The sequence below is a fragment of the Macaca nemestrina genome, chromosome 14, assembly GCF_043159975.1.
Source record: "Macaca nemestrina isolate mMacNem1 chromosome 14, mMacNem.hap1, whole genome shotgun sequence".
Taxonomy (NCBI): Eukaryota; Metazoa; Chordata; class Mammalia; order Primates; family Cercopithecidae; genus Macaca; species Macaca nemestrina.
Window position 1 is genome coordinate 107,596,996 of NC_092138.1, and position 9,309 is coordinate 107,606,304.

General features: G+C 40.4%; 1 protein-coding gene across 8 annotated transcripts in view; it reads right to left on the reverse strand.

Annotated features, from left to right (window-relative positions):
- LOC105463925 (MAPK associated protein 1) overlaps positions 1-9,309 on the reverse strand; it is a 270,742-nt gene that overhangs the window by 87,285 nt on the left and 174,148 nt on the right. The window lies entirely within an intron of this gene.

Sequence of the window (9,309 nt, forward strand, 5' to 3'; positions counted from 1 at the left end):
AGTAAGGAAAGAAAGATCCTTCTAAGCTCCAGAAGTTGAAAGTAAGCTGTTTTAACAAAATTTAAAAATTAACTTTAATCAAAGTAGCATACATTTTTTTTTGAGACAGTCTTGCTCTGTCACCCAGGCTGAAGTACAGTGGTGTGATCTTGGCTCACTGCAAACTCTGCCTCTAGGGTTCAAGCGATTCTCCTGCCTCAGCCTCCCAAGTAACTGGGACTACAGGCGCGCACCACCATGCCCAGCTAATTTTTTGTATTTTTAGTAGAGGTGGGGTTTCACTGTGCTAGCCAGGATGGTCTTGATCTCCTGACCTCGTGATCTGCCCACTTCAGCCTCCCAAAGTGCTGGGATTCATACACACAGTGTTTTGTTTTTTTGTTTGTTTCTAGATGAAGTCTTGCTCTGTCACCCAGGCTGGAGTGCAGTGGTGCAATCTTGGCTCACTGCAACCACTGCCCCTCCCCACGTTTAAGCAATTCTCTGCCTCAGTCTCCGGAGTAACTGGGATTACAGGCGCATGCCACCATGCCCGGCTAATTTTTTGTATTTTTAGTAGAGACAGGGTTTCACCATCTTGGCCAGGCTGGTCTTGAACTCCTGATCTCGTGATCCACCTGCCTCAGCCTCCCAAAGTGCTGGGATTACAGGCATGAACCATTGTGCCCGGCCTCATACATATAGTTTTAAGAGTAAATAATGCCGTTAAGTCCTATGATGAAAAAGAGTAATTCCCTGTCCTATTCTTGAGACCCTCCTTACAGGCAATTTAAGTTTTTTGTTTGTTTGTTTTTGTTTGTGATTTCTGGTACTCACCTTATTTTTTATTAGCATTCCCATAAGTTATTATAAATATCAGACAATATCTATTAACTTACATTAGAAAGAATGAGGACTTAGGCTGTGCTCTCTCTCTCTTTCACACATACCCACACCCCGTTTGGAAAGTGAGTTTGCTTTTTTTTCTTTTTCTGCAATACAGTAGCTTCCAGCAGTAGCTTCCTCCTCCTGGGCACCCTTAGGTGACTATCAATGTTTAAAACATCTGCTTTTGGTATACTCCTCTGGCTCCCCAAGGACTTAGAAGAGATCCATATCATTACAGGAACCTGGGCAGCAACACTAGTTACAATGGATGCACATTGCCTTTCATTTTAAACACATTTACATTTTCATGTGATGATGTAATTCTCTCGAGGGAGTTTGATCTCTGATAACCAAAGTACAGTGAATCCACTCCTAAACAGAAAGTGGTGGCCTCAGGTGTGGGCTGGCCGAGGGACAAGTGGCTACGAGCTGTGGACTGGTTTTCACTACATCTTAGTTCATTCCACAAAAGTGCTAACTACCGCCGTGGGCCAGCTGCGGTGCTGGTAAACCATAAGGAACCTAACTCTCCAAAAGGAGTTTTCAAGGTACTCAAGGAAAAGGGGGTACTCTCATTCTTTTCTTTTGCAAGGTGCTTACCAGCAGCTGGCAAGATCAGTGTATTAGGACCTTACTGGGGACAGGGCCATGGTGCCTCTGCCACAAGCCTAAGTGGATGAGGAATACTGATCTCTGGAGAGGATCAGTGTCCCTTCCCAGCTTCCAAGGCTGGGACATGGCCTTTCCCCTTGATGGCCACTGTTGATGGAGTCATTTACTGCTCATGAATTTACCCAGCCCTTTCTGTCCTGTCCACTTCTCCCTGCCTGCATCAAGGAGGGGTGCTGGTAGCCCAATTAAGAGATGTGTGGAAATGAGTGGAAAGAATGAAGTTATGCCTGAGCCTGGGAGCCAGACAGACTCCCTCTATGAGGGGAACTCCCAAACCTGAGGACTCAAGGAAGTCTTTTCTGTTAGAAAATGGAAGCACTAGTGGGGTGCGGCGGCTCATGCCTGTAATCCCAGCACTTTGGGAAGCCAAGGCAGGCAGATTACTTGAGGTCAGGAGTTTGAGACCAGCCTGGCCAACATGGCGAAACCCCATCTCTACTAAAAATACAAACATTAGCTGGGTGTGGTGGTGTGTGCTTGTAATCCCAGCTACTCAGGAAGTTGAGGCAGAAGAATCGCTTGAACCTTTGCAGTGGGCCAAGATTGTACCATTGCACTCCAGCCTGGGCAAAAAGAGTGAAACTCTGTGGAAGGAAGGCGGGTAGGCAGGCAAGGCAGGCATGGCAAGCAAGGCAAGCAAAGCAAGCAAGAAAGAAAGAAAGTAAAAGAAAATGGAAGGACTAACAAAAGCCAGAGCAAGAATTCCTATCAAATGTGTTTTGTTGCTTTGTTTATTGACCATCTCCTATATTAGAATGTTAGCTCTCTAAGATCATGCAACTGTCACCCTTATATCCTTACTCACTACCTGAAAAGTAGCCAAGACTCTATAAATATTTATTGAACAATAAGTTAGGTTTCAGACGCACTGTACCTGTACCTGAGAGATCTACATGACCCTCGGGGATTCTTAGACTTAAGTTACATGTTATCTTAATTCACATTGTTCTGCTATTAAATGTAGTGTGCGAAAAAAAAAAAAAAAAAGGTGAAAAAAGAAAAGGAAAGCTTAAGTTTTGCTATGATTTGATATTTCTGTGATTATGTGGTGACAGTTTCCAGGAAGATTGAGGTGTTCCAATAGGCCACCTTGTATCTTTTGCAGCACTTGGGCTTTAATCACATCTCACTGACTTTCTGTTTGAAAAATTGGTTCGATGACACAGTAGAATCTACACACCTAGCTGCCTGCCATACTGTGATTAGTAGCTAGGTAACCAGAGAGGTAGATGCTGATACGTCCTCTCCCCAGATCTGCCTTACGGTGCTAATCCAATGCCATTTTCCTGATTTTAAGTCTTCTTTGTCTCAGGACATTATTGTCATGTAAGGCAGAACAAGAAATGCCCTTAGTGACTAGCTATTTTTCTCCTTTTTTTTCTAATGCACTTAAAGCTATTGCAGATATGCAGCAGAAAGTGCCACTACTTGTAATTTACTCAAAAAGGAAGAACTATGCAAAATTACTAACCAAGTTGTTTAAAACGCCTTTTACATTGCTTCTGGGAGTAAAACAGCTCCAGTGTCCGGCCTCTGTAAGCAGCAGAACAGGAGATGGGTGGTTCAGGTCCTTGGTTTTCTGTGGTGGGGTAACTCTACTAAAGCAGTGTTTTTTTCATAGAAAGTAGCTAAAATCAATCTTGAAGAGAAGAGTTTTCCTTACAGCTACTAATAGGATAAACACATCAATGGCCTGACCGAAAAAAGAGGGCCTTCTGCTTCCTCTGGAGACTGAGACTCTTCATGGAGGCTGGAGAGATGTAATAGGCACATGCAACACTCTAATCCTGTAATTATAGAATCATTTTCATTTTCAAAATCACATGGATATTTAAGTATACTTCCTCTTTTAAATGTTTTTTGAGAAGAAGTAACAGCGTCTGTGAGCTACTAAACTGTGAACACAAAGACTTTTAAAACTCACTTGTAAATGTGTTTGTTACAGGCAATTATAGTTTGTTCACATTATCTCCAGAATCTACGGCATACGAAATTAAATTTGCAGACATAAGCTATCTGATAAACAAGGCTTGTGACCATTAATCCATCCTTATAGATATATGGTATGAATTCACTTATTAGTAAAAAAAAAAAAATCATTTGAGTTGACTCTCTGGGCCTAGTTTTCTCCTTCTTCAAAATAAAGTGTGCTTCCAGCAGATTCTAATTCAAACACAATTCAAAGGCTTATTCTATCACAAGGTAAAAGCTTTCTATAGACTTAATTCACTGGAAAACAAAAGGTGCAGGCAAAGGCCAAGTCATATGGCTTGGAAGTAAACCAAAACCTAAAGAGAAAAGGAAGTAAACCAAAACCTAAAGAGAAAGGCAGGTTTTATGGCATGCCTGGCATGATAGTGGCAACTGTGGACTGTTTTCTATGCATTCAGTTAAGACAACAACCTTGCAAGACAGGTATTATTATCTTTATTTACAGAAAAGACAACTGAGGTCAGAAGGGGCTGAAGACTTCCCTAACTTCACAGCTTGTAAAAAGGACAGTTGGGCTGGGGACTGGGGTTGGTTTGGTTGCAAAGCCCATGCTGTTTCCACTGAGTCTTGCTGTCACCCCCAGCTGAAGCGGGGCCATCTGGTCTCTCTAGGGAGAAACAGCTTCCACTGAGCCATGGGCCCTGTAACCTTATCCAGTAGGAGGAAGCACCACACAGTGGTACAACCGTTGGCCATTTGGCTTTGAGTCCCTACTCCCCTACTAGCTGTGTGACCTCAGCAAGTCCTGAAACCTCTCTGAGCTTTAGTTTTCTCGTTTATAAAATGAATATGACAACTGATTCAAATAGTTGTTTTAAGGATTAAAGCGTAATGGAAAAAAGTGTCTGGCAGATCACCTGGCCAAGTTTGAGTATTAATAAGTGGTAATTATTATACCTGTAACTGTATATGCAACTTAAAACCACAGATCAATGGAAGAAATTATGACCTCAAAGGTGTTATTTAACAGATGAGTTAATAACAATAAAATATCCTAGTGCTTTCTATGCTATAAGAATACATGTTTGTACATTCAGAAATTTGTATTAGTATCAACAGTGTCTAAATTATGTATTTTTAATTTTTGTGAGTTCTTTCCCATTGTATTATGAGTATTTATAAACCACAGAAAAGTTGAAAGAACTGAACATTGGAAACCCATATACCCATCACCTAGACCTACAGTTAACATTTTACACTACTTGCTTGATCACATATCTATAAATCCATTTTTAAAAATGCATTTCAAATCAAGGAGGAGACATTACTACATTCACTCTGAACTACTTGAGCGTACATAGCATTAACTGAAGCTCAATATTTGTTTAAGATTCTCTTTTTACTTTTAGGTAAAATTTACATGCAATATATGCACAAATTGTACAAATACAATTTGACAGTCTGACAAATGTACACACTTGGCAACTGCAGCTCCCGTCAATATATAGATTCCCAGTCAATATACAGATGATTAGCTTTATTCCAGAAAGTTCCCTCATCCACATTACATTTTAAGTGAGGAAGCTGTGGTAAATGGAAAAAAACACTGGGCTCAAGAATCAAAGGGACTGGGTTCAAATCTCACCTCTATTACTCATTAGAAACACATACAAGTGTGCACACACGCACTCCATGTCCTCTCTTTCTCTCTGTATCTATGTATATCCTTGGTTTTCTACCATAAAAAAGAGATAATGCCCATCTCACAAGGTCTTTTGTAAAGGTTAAATACAAAAATACCTGGAATACAGTAAGTGTTCAGTAGATGCAATCAAATTGGAATCATTACCTTGGTACTTTCTACCTTTCTCCTACCTCTCTCCAATCTGAGAATATTGTCTTCAAAAAGAAAAGTAAGGACACACACACAAAAAGCAGTTGAAAAAGAGATGAGGGGGAAAAAGGCATCTCTCTGCATAGGCAGTACTCTCCCAATTTATCCACTCTGACTTCAGCTAATTAAACATCTGTCTCAACGGTCTTCTCAGCAAATTAGTCATCCCCACTTTGTGACATTGATTGTTGGTTGCAGCCTTTTCCCCACTTGCTACCATTCCCAGAAACTTCTAGGAGTTTACTCACCAGGCACATGGCAAGGAATGATGCAGGGTCCCCATTAACCCCCTACAGTTGCCCTTGGTGCCAGTGCTGTTCATAATGCTGCCAGGCATGTCCTTAGATCTGCCGCCCCAAAATAAACCGATTAAGGGGTAACAGTGTTTTTGTCTATGTTTCTGATTTCCAGATTATGATGCATTTTCTAGATGCTATGTACATGTACCAGACTAAAGTATTTAATAAACATTTAACTAAAAATCTGTTTTTTAAACTAGTGTTGATGACAAAGCAATCAGATAACAGAAGTTCTCAAATGGGAGGTGAATTAAAGTCTGGTAGATTATTAGACAGCTTTTTCTGAACATATAAACAAAAGCTTTGCTGGTGCGCAAAGGGCCAGCAGGCAAACAAGTGAAGCTGTGTGGCTTGGATGTGTGATCCATTTCTCTACATGATGGTGTGTGTGTGTATGTATGCTTATACACCTGCTTTGGCAGGAAGCAGGGGGAAGTGAGGTGGGGGCGAGCTGTATTCTGAACTACAGAGCACATCTTAAAAATGGTATTCTGAAATCAGGCTTTTTCTCAATCCTTTTTCCCATTAAAATAGTCGTGACTGACCAAAGAACTATCTTTTAGAAAGATAAAATGGCTAATACACACATTAAAAATACTAAACGACACTAAAGACCCAGAAATGCAAATTAAAATGAGATACTGGCTGCTAACCATCAGTTTGGCAAGAATTAAAGACTGATAACATTCAGTGTTGGTAAGGAGCTGGGAAAAAGGGCATTCTCACATACTGTTAGAATGTCAAAGAACGAGCATAAGTTTTTTTTTTTTTTTTTTTTTTTTTTTGAGACAGAGTCTCCCTCTGTCACCCAGGCTAGAGTGCAGTGGCATGATCTTGGCTCACTGCAACCTCTGCTTCCTAGGTTCAAGCAATTCTCCCTGCCTCAGCCTCCTGAGTACCTGGGATTACAGGCACCTGCAATCTAACCTGGCTAATTTTTGGATTTTTAGTAGAGACAGGGTTTCGCCATGTTGGCCAGGCTGGTCTCAAACTCCTGACCTCAGGTGATCCACCTGCCTTAGCCTCCCAAAGTGCTGGGATGACAGGTGTGAGCCACTGCATTCAGCCAGGCATAAACTTTTTGAAAGGCAATTTGTTTTCCTCAACATTTTAAATAAATATTTGACAAGCAATCCATATTTAAAATCTAGCACAAATGTGTCCAATGAATATTCAAACAAGATTGTTCACTGCATGTTTTTGTAATACTGAAAATTTGGAAATAATCTAAACATCCTTCAATAGAGAGCTAAGTTGAACAAATTATTAGGAAGATAAAATGTGTGGTCACTCTAATATAGAATAATGCTTATGATATATTACTGAACTAAAAAAGTAAACGTAATATCATATATACCGTGTGACATAATTACCCTAAAAACCTTAACACATGTGCATTTTTCATGAGTTCACTTAACAAGCATTTACTGAGTATACTATTTGACAGGTACCTTGACAGGTGTTGATTATGTAAGTGATTTAAAAAACAAAAACAAAAAACAAGAATCCTGTCCACATGAAATGTATAACCTATATGTATATCTATATGTGAACTGAAGGAAAAAAACCAAAGGATTTACACCAAAGGAAGTTAGAGGAAACTTTCATTTTTTACTTCACACATCTCTAAAATGTTTGCTTCTTCCCCAACAAGTATTTAATTTCATTTTAAAAATATCTTTAAATGCCACTACCTTCTTTTGATACTAACTCCAGGAGATCTGGCCACAGGTCAAAGCTATTTCAGTTCTCCCAAACTGTGCATTTAGCTCTAATGAAAGAAACCAGATGTTACCATAGTGTCCACCCCTGTTTCCCGACGAGCAGCTTCTACTCTTCTGCACCCTTAATTCAGGGCTCCATTATCTGTTGGACAGATTTCTTGAGAGCCTCTGCACTTCTCTGCTTCACATTCTGTGGCCTCTAATTCATTTGTACAATACAGATGAGTGTTTTCTAAGAGAAATTCTGATTATATATTGCCCTTCTTTCAACAGATCCCCTCTGCCATCAGAATACAGTTCACATTCAACACAGCTTACATATGGACATAACCTAGCCCCTGATGACCACAGCAGCCTGAACACTCTTTCCCATCCCTCTTTACCTGCCTAGTTTCTATTCATCTTCAGATTTCAGCCAGATGAGGAGCTTGGGATAGTCTTCCCTGACTCCCCAGGATGGAACCAGGGCTCCCTGCTCCCTATGTGCACCCAGGCCCTATACTTACTTCCATGGTATCATCCCTTGCATGGTATTATAATTGCCTGCTTATTCCAACTAAACAGAAAGCTCCTTGAGAGCAGGAACCATTTCTTGGTCTTTACAAAATTCTTAGTGCCTACATAATGCCTATTACAAAACAAGCTCCCAAAACATGAATGCACTTCTATTTTTAAGCTCACTTATCAGGCCTGGCCTGGTCGGATCTGGCCCTGCCTAGTTTCTGTAGTTTATTCTCTGCCCTCTTCCTGCTCCAGTGATTTGGAACTTCTATGTATTGTGACTACATCTCAAAACATGTTGTCTCCTCTACTTAGAATGTTCTTCTTCTCATTTACCCAACTGGCAAAGTTCTAATTAATCTTCAAGAAGCCATCAAATAAATCACCCCAGAGCATCTTTTCTCAGTCCCCTACCCAACCCAGTAGTTTCAAGTAGGACTCCCTTACCTGTGCTGCTTTAGTAGTTTATACACATGTGCTTGTCAATTTACACATTTTAATCCCTCTTTTTCCGTGTACTCATTGGGTTTTCCACCTGATTTCTAGTGCAGCATGGCACAGAGCAGGCAGCATTTGATGACAGTTGAACTAAACAGAGCATCTCGGAGCCACACAGAGCTTAAGAGCACACATGGCCCTGTCCTCCAGTGCCTTGATTAATTCTCACTCAGCCTCTCCCATGTTAGAGTTGAGGAAAGTGAGGCTTTGAGAGGTTAAGTACATCATTATACACATATACAGTTTCCAGAATTTCTTAATTCTGAGATAGATTTTCATTTTTTAAAACATTTATAAAATGAGGATGCAGTTTACAATCAATATGTACATTTAATGTAGTAGTATTTCCTAAGAAGCTATTATTAAATTGGCGGTGCTCTTGAATCGGCCCCTAGTGAACCCAGGAGAAGGCTGTCTGACTTCTAAGTGTGTGTGTGTGTGTCTCCCATACCACCAAATAGCCTCTCGGGGCATATGTCTTTTTTCTTCCTTTCAGTCTGCTTTTTCATTAATCGAATCCACACTTGTGACTGCCCAGATGAAGTGAATGAATAGATTTTATAATGAAAAAGGAACTTCTGAAAGATTAGCGACTAGCAGGAAGAGTAAATGCTGGTCAAACATAGTTTTGGCAAATGATATATTTCAAGTTTTTCTGATGTGGCAGTCGCAAGAGCTCATAACACCCTTCTAAAATAATTGGGTCTCTAAAGTGGTTCCAAAAGATTTTTGCTTGACATAAATTCTCTAAATTTCCAGGCTTTCTGGATAAAATAGTTGACTGCAATGCCATCTTCAATGTGCTGTGCTCTATATTTGGGAAGATCCATCAGGAGCCTCAGAGCACTCCAGACAGGGAGAGGCTCAGGTGAGATGGAACAGTAAGATAAAGAGGCAGAGAAAGGAGGCAGGCAGGAATATT